Below are 8,136 nucleotides of genomic sequence, written 5' to 3'. Positions count from 1 at the left end.
ATAGGAGTTCCTGATGATCTCATTGATGAGTCTGTATGAGTGAGTCCAAATGCCTTGAGTCCATGTATAGGTTTTGCAAAGCTGTGTTCGGGCCGGAGTACTTGAGAGAGCCAACTGCTGGTGATACAACACGGTTGCTCGCGTTGAATGCTAGCAGGGCAGTCCCGGGGATGCTTGGTAGCATAGACTGTATGCATTGGAAGTGAAAAAACTGCCCTTCTGCTTGGCAGAGCTAGTATAAGGGCCATGTCCTAGCTTGCGCTGTCATACTTAAGTCCGTGGCCTCCGAAGATCTCTCGGTTTGGCACTCTTTCTTCGGCATGGCCGGATCTCACAATGATAACAACGAGCTTCAGTGCTCTCCGTTGTTTGCTAGGATGGCAAAAAGCAATTTTCCGGAGGTCAATGTTGAGATTAATGGTCACCAGTACACCAATGGATACCATCTAGTTGACGGTATCTATCCGTAGTGGTCTATTCCTATGAAGACAATATCCAACCCTGTAGGAGAGAAGAGAAAGATATTTGCCCAAGAAGAAGAGAGTATTCGAAAAGATGTAGAGCGTGCATTTGGCGTTCTTCAATCTCGATGTGGCATCGTTCGCTATCCCGCTAGAGCTTGGAGCACCAAAAAATTGTGGAATGTGATGACAGTTCGTATGATCATGCACAATATGATCGTAGAGGATGGGCGTGCAGAACGTCTATGTGATCATGGGTTTTAGTTTTAGGATGACAATATTGTGCGTGAGCGTGTAGAGGGGGCAAACGTTTGCACAGTTCGTCGAGTTTCATCATACGATGCGTGATTGAAAAACTCATATGCACCTGCAAAATAATTTGATTGAGCATTTGTGGATTTATGTCGCCAATCAACAAATGTATCGATAACTTATTCTTTTTAAATGTATTTGAGACAATTTAATGTTTATTTAACTTGTAAACTATGAGATATTTATGTGGTTTTTGAACTGAGTAATAATTATATTTTTATTAAACTTTTAAATTTATTTGAGATAATTTAATGTTTATTATATTTTTATTTAAACATATTTAACAGAAAAATCAAGAATATTCGAAGCCTACCACACAGACGAAAAATGGGTCGACGTCTTAGTTGTACAGTCGATCCAAACGAACGAACGTATAGGAAATATCTCAATCATGTGAAGAAGTATAGCATGGAGGATATTATCAAGGGAAAGATGCCATCTTATGTGCACAGCCGAGTACAAATTACAAACACTAACCATGCTCCATCTAAGCATTGGCCTCCACCACCGACATGATGGGTGGCACTCTTGTGGACGGATCTTTCTCTGCTCAGGACGGCCGTGCGTCGGCTGGGATGGTGCTACGAAGGAAGAATGGTTTGTTGATATTTGCCGCATACAGGTATATATTCAACTGTAACGACGCCTTCGAAGCAGAGATTCATACCTTAATGCAAGGTATGCACTGGTTTTGCAGCATTCGGATATGCCCGTTATTGTCCAGTCAGATTCTTCAAATGCTTTGGCCACCATTAAGGACGATGCTTGGTCTAGGTCGGCCTATGAACACTTAGTTGAGGAGATTAAATCTCTTATGGTTGATAGAGAGGTTATTTCTTTAAAAATTAGTAGAGATCAGAATAGGGTAGCACATCACCTCGCTCATTATAGCCGTACCAATGCTTGTACTGCAGTATACTGCAGTATGGTTGAATTCGAGCCCTACGTTCTGTGAGGATTTGTTATCTCGAGATTGTAACCCGAGTTGTTTGGAATAAAACTCTCTTTAACCTCGGAAAAAAAAAAGCAATCCAAACGGACGATACCGTGCGTCTGTTTGAGTCGTTCAGTTTAAGTTGCTCCCATAGTCAGTGTTTCCGTCGCACGAAAAATACCAAACACAAAACACGAAACACACATGGAGAGAATCTTTTGTCGCTGTTGTCGATTGGTCAGCTGTGGTCTCGTCGTCGTTGCTCAAGCAGCCCAGGCGGGCACACGCACGGAGGCGCCGGCCGGCGTGCCTTGCCTCGACCCTCGTCAGCCTTTTGTGCTTGCAGGTCCAACTCGCCGTGCGAGCCTGAATTTTCCATGGATCGTCACCGTCGTCATTGACGTCGCGGCCGACCTGAGCCGACCCGAGCCGAGCCGTGTCACTGTCTGCTGCAGTGCAGCAGCTAGCGCTTTCCCTTTTCCTCTCTCCTCCAAACGAAGCCTCCAGACAGACCGTGCCGCCCACGGTCAGACTCTGCGGATGCGGCGACGGTTGACGACGAGGCATGCTCTGGCCTGTTTATTTCACAAAGTTTCTTGATTTTTTTTAATCTTAATTAAAAAGTTCTTAATCCTACCTGTTTGTTTTCATGAACTAAACAGAGACTAAAGGTCACTAAATAACATAAAAAAGACCATGGTACCCCTACTAATGTAGTGTAGTTATTAAATGACATGCTAAAAGTAGGGGTACTGTTGGAAAATGTTTCAAAAAAGTCTCAAAAAGACCCTTTCATAAGGACTTTTTTCTTTGGTCTCAAATACCTCCTTTTAGTCCCTAAAAATTTCTTCTGTTTGTTTCACATGAGACTAAAAGAGACTTTTTTTAGTCCCTACATCAAAAAATCCCTAGAAACAAACACCCCTCTGTCGACACTTGTCCGCGAATCCGCCGTCCAACTTTGCCTTTTCTAGCGTGCGGTGCGTGCTGTAAATTGCGTGCACTACTGCTCACAAAACAGATTTCTGCATCTGGGCCGGCCGACTCGCAGAATCCTCTGTATCCTTTTCAAACGTTCGAAACGTCTGCCCAATCAGTGTGTCCGGTCGGACAAAGGATCGGGTGAGGTCCCATTTCCTTTCTAAACCACGAGACTAGCCGGCGTGTCTCAAACCGGCTTTGAATCTCGAGGCAAGATAAGACTGTCGGTCACGTTCAAGCACCTCCACTCGACCCCAAATGCAGCAACTTGACGAGGAATCGTGGGAAGAAACTCGTGCGCGCCGCATTGGAGCCGTCGTCGAAGCTCGCCCGCGCTGTGCTGGCCACCGTACGCGCTAGCCGTCGTTGCGCGGGCGCGAGTGTCAACATTGTGCTCCATAATTTTAAAAGAGTCAACGTTCAGTTGATGTCTTCAATTCGAATTGGGTCAATCGGTTTTAACTAGGTCAATTATTTCTCCAAGCTCTTTCATTCATTTCTTTTATAGTATGCTTTCTAATCGAGGTAACCAATTTATATTTGGGTCATTCGATTTTGACCGGGTCAACAATTGCTCAGACTGCCGTTCAGTTCTTTTTAGTTTACTATGTTCCTAATTTTGAAGTTCTATCATTCAATTGAGGTATTCAATTTTGAATATGGTTTACGATTTTTGTTGAACCAACATAGTACATGCAACCGTCGATGCAAAAATTTCCTCACATAAATATAGATTGGTCTGCGGATAACGCATAATTACAACATGAAAGACCAACCAAATCAATGCACTATAAATAAAAATAAAACACACTACATCATCTCCTCCACGTGTCAAACTAAATGGTCTATCAGATCGAAAAGCGGATATTAGTTTCTTTAAAAGTTAGATTTCTTTAACTTTGACTAAGTTTAGAAAAAAAGACCGGCATCCATGATATTAAACTAACAAGTATGGAAATTTATTTCATAATGATTCTTACCATACTGGTTTATTATTATGAATCTAATATAATTTCCTATAAACTACATCAAACTTAAAAGATTTGGCTGTTTCAAAAAGCAATAAACCTTAAGTATTTATCTTCTATCTCACAAAAAAACATGATTTTTCTAAAAAAAACACAACAACAACATGCACCAAAGCTCGGCCAACTTTTCTAGTCTAGACTAGACCCATGTAGCACTAGTGAAGTACTACTACAACACTGCAAAGCCATAAGGCTGACCATAGTGAGAAGTATCATAAAGGAGTATCATGCATATGATACTATAGTATGATACTATCTTTATAGTGCATAATATCATAAACTAGTATCATAGATGGTCTCATTTATTGACAAGCAAGACACATAGTAGCATAACATTTAACATGTTACTGTATCTACCTATGTTACTTTAACCCTCACTCTTCTTTAATTGTCTGCCACATTAGCATGTTTACTAGTTCTAAGAATATACTACTTAAGTTACTCCCACTGTGGCCAGCCTAAGCGGCTAAATTTGGTGTTTTGACCATTTTACAAAAAATAATCCAGATATGACCCTAGATTATGAAAATTTTGTGATCCGATCCTTTTCCTACCATCGGGGTCCATGATGGTAGGGTATAAGAGCAACTCCAACGCATCGACCTATATTATCCGTTTAGGTCATTCGGACAAAAAACTTGGCCCAACCGAGCGACTTAAACGGACAAGGTGTCTCCTTCGTGTGTGTTAATTATCCTTCCCGAACCAAACTGGGCTCAAATATGGGCAAGAAATGGGTCCTCGACGGATAGAAGCGGACCCTCCCGTCTTATGTTCTCGTTCGCTCATGTCTGCTCTTGTCCCACACATATTAGTGACCGCAGACTTCTACCTCCACAACTATCATAACGAGGACCGGCGCACCAACGAGGCCACCTACGCATGCCACCGCCACGCTCATCGGTGAGGCCACTTGCGCAGGTCGCCATCGTGCTCACCGGAGAGGCCTTCAAGAACTACAACTGCCATCATCATGCTCACAGGGGAGAGCTCCGACGCCATCATGCCGGTGGTAGTTCGGGTCAAGGTACCCCGACACGCCCTGTGGCGTACAACTCACCACGTCCCGCCCAGTCACACTTGACTAGGTGTCGGTAGTCGTTAGGAGGAGCGACGGACAGAAGGCGTGAAAACGATGTGGGGCGAAATGGCGAGCGGGGCCCACCAGGGGAGCGGTGACGGCTGCGGGGCGCCGTGGGACCTTGTTGAGCATGTTGTCCCCAAACTTGTGCGCGGAGTCGAACGCGATCATGGGCGCGCAAAGGCGATGAGCGCGATGGTGCAGGCTTGGCGGCTATGCTGCATGTTGTGGGCCGCGTGCTGCAATGTGGCAACGAGCACGGTGGTGCAAGCTGTGGGTGTGGTGATGGTCGTCGGCGCTTGCTGTGACGCGGCGGCGACGAGCTCAGTGAGAGCACACGGCTTCGTTGTCGTCCACTCCATGTGCTTGCGCTGGATGTATCAACAGTCCATATATGTCTGATGTACGTCCGTTAGGTGAATAGGTGAACCAAATGAACGAAAAACAAACAAAATTAATATGTTAGTCTAACAGCATACCGCCGATGCACCTAGGTAGGGTTGGAGTGATAACTCAACAACTCCGAGTGGGGACTGAAGCAGAATCAGTGTAGTACTATTTGTTTGCTGGCAAGAACATTCTCTCCAAACGAACTATTCGTTTTGTTCAGTTACTAGTATTTATTGCTGAACATTGAATGAAGGAATGCCGTAGAACCCAACCCAGGATGAAATGTTGGGCACCCGACACACGAGAGGGATGTCGACGGGCACGGACCATCATCGTGAACTGCTCGCTCGATGTGCGGCTATGTAATTTCGGCCCATTAAATTACATATGCAGTGCATTGCGCTTTTAAGAGATTTTATTAAAGGACTACATACGAAGCAAAATGAATAAATCAACACTTTAAAGTATGTCTATATACATCCGTATGTAGTCCCTTAATAAAACCTCTAAAAAGACTTATGTTTAGGAACGGAGGGAGTATATTTCACGTATTATATACACAAAGTATTGTATAGTATTTGTTATGGGAAGAGGATGAATCTCTCCCTAATAATAAAGCAAATTGGGTTTCTGGTCATCTGTCGTGGCCGTTTTTCAAAAAAGCCCTTCCTTTTTCAAGGATTCAACCCCAGTCCTTCTGTAAGTCAAGTCGAACCATTATTTTACGTTTTGCACAAAACACCCTATATTTTATCCAAACTAACTCGTCCCTCCTTTCCCCCCTCTCTCCACACAACCCCCACCCCGCAAATGGCGACGCCGCCGGCTCCGGCGGGCGCAGAGGGACCTCCGCCCTCCCGTGTTCCCGGCGGCTGTTGGCCACAGGCCCCGCGGGCCGCCGCGCCCACCACACGCGGCTCCTAGGCCACCAAACCACCCCCGTCGGCAATGGTGACGCGCGTCGCCCTCGACCTGGATCTGAAGACCCCAGCCACCGTCGCCTCCCGGATCCGCCGCCTCCTCCCCAACAACCGTCGCCTCCCGCCGCCGCCTCCTCCGCAACCACCTTCGCCTCCCGGGTCCGCCGCCTCCTCCCCAACCACCTTCGACTCCCAGATCCGCCGCCACCAGCTCGCCCTCAAGGAGCTGACACCCGTCAAGGAGCGGTCCTCGGCGGCCACAGCTCGGTGTCCGTCGGGGAGAGCACCAGCCGGAGCTTCATCGCCGACCGGGGTGACCCTCTTCCTCCTCCCATCGAGATCTCCCCCATACTACTGCAAGTCAACTACGCCTCCACATGATGTTCATCGGTCAGCAGTTCAATGATTTTTTTCGGTGCTTGTCCGGATGCATTTGCTGGCCTCAGGCGCCTGTGGCTGTGCAATATGAGGTTTGGTGAACTAGACATACCCAACATCCTCAGCACTTGCAAGCTCTTAGAGTCTTTGCGTTTAACCCATTGCGACTGTGGGATGAATTCTGTGGTGCAAATAGAACATGCTCAACTTACTGAGCTCGAGGTCGACTATGGAAAATTCGAGACAGTTGAGCTGACATGTCTACCGAAACTCCAACGGGTGAGCTATAACAGTTGGTTCTACTCTGAGAAAGATCCCCTGTCTTTTGGTTTTGTACCACAGCTTTCAAAGCTGAGGCTTGCTAAAACAGGCTCACGATCGACTAGGACTCTTGAGTTAAGTCAGCTCCTTGGTAATGTTCCTTCCATAAGCGATCTACATATGGAATTTGAAAGTGAAAAGGTACTAATAGTTAGTCATTTGAATCGTACATGTCCATTTTCACTCTATATATGATGGTTATATATGTAATAACAATACTGGTTTAAGTTGACAATGTGATTTATATGCAACTTGCACTCAGTTTGCAAATTGTTTTTTCTTTCCCAGATTTGGGTTTTGCCAGAAAGCCCGAAGCTACTGAGGCATGTGCTCAGCAAACTGCAACATGTGATTCTGGACAAACTTCCTGAAGAATGTAATTTAGCTTCGACAATGTTTATTCTTGAAGCTGCACCATCCCTTAAAGAGTTGTGCATCACAGTGTGGGATCATTCGTGCCATATGTTGATGAGAGACAAAGAGTTTCGGGAGAGAAATGGCTACTGTGAAAAGGCAGACATGGAGTGGAAGCCACATGCCCCTGATTTCAAGCACAAGAATCTGGTTAAGCTCACCATCTATGGCTTCCAACCTGACGACATCTTTGTGCGATTCATCAGGTGTGCCATGGAACATGCGGTTAATATGACAGAGATATTTCTGCACGACAGGAAGGTATGTCTGTGTTGTGATGACTTGGATCCCAAGGTGAAGTCCCCATCGAGATATCCATGGAACGCTGATGAGCGCAAGCAGATCATCTTTTGACATTTGTGAATGCTTCCTTTGGGATAAGTTCACTGCTACGTGGCTCTGTTTAGAGGTTAAAACCGAGTGCTCTTGATGTGTTGGAAGAAGCTGTCATGCTCACTTCATCTTTATCCATATCACTGTAGAAATTATAGTGGGATAATGCATTGCAATGATTTGCGCTTTGATGTCTAAATCCCATCTTTTAGGAGCAATATCAGATATTTGTGTTTTACAATGTTTTGCGCTTTGACTAATACAGTACTATATCAAAACATATGGATTGTGGCCAAGGAGAGAATATTTGAGCATGGTGATATTGCGGGGATCCCTGCGGCGCCCAGGGGAGGCGAGAGGGTCCGGATGGTCTGACGACGCGCGGGAGGGTGGGGATGAGGCGATGTGTGCGGGGATCTGCTGGCGGCGATGGATGCACACGACGGCAGCGGCGTCTGTGAATGTGCTCATGGAAATCGAGAAGCTCTGGATGGATAACTTGTAGCTTTCTTGCGATGGATAACTTCTAGAATGTGCGAACGTGTTAGCTAGCTACATCAAGATGGCAGCCACGTGTTGTCAT

At 45.7% G+C, this 8,136-nt stretch overlaps 1 pseudogene; it reads left to right on the top strand.

The window, feature by feature from the left end:
- The first annotated feature begins 1,285 nt into the window (after positions 1 to 1,285).
- Positions 1,286 to 7,661, top strand: LOC123402414 (annotated as a pseudogene).
- The last annotated feature ends 475 nt before the right edge of the window (positions 7,662 to 8,136 follow it).

Source organism: Hordeum vulgare, chromosome 1H (assembly GCF_904849725.1).
Source record: "Hordeum vulgare subsp. vulgare chromosome 1H, MorexV3_pseudomolecules_assembly, whole genome shotgun sequence".
Taxonomy (NCBI): Eukaryota; Viridiplantae; Streptophyta; class Magnoliopsida; order Poales; family Poaceae; genus Hordeum; species Hordeum vulgare.
The sequence above is the reverse complement of the archived record's forward strand: the minus strand, read 5'-3'. Positions and strand labels throughout refer to the sequence as shown.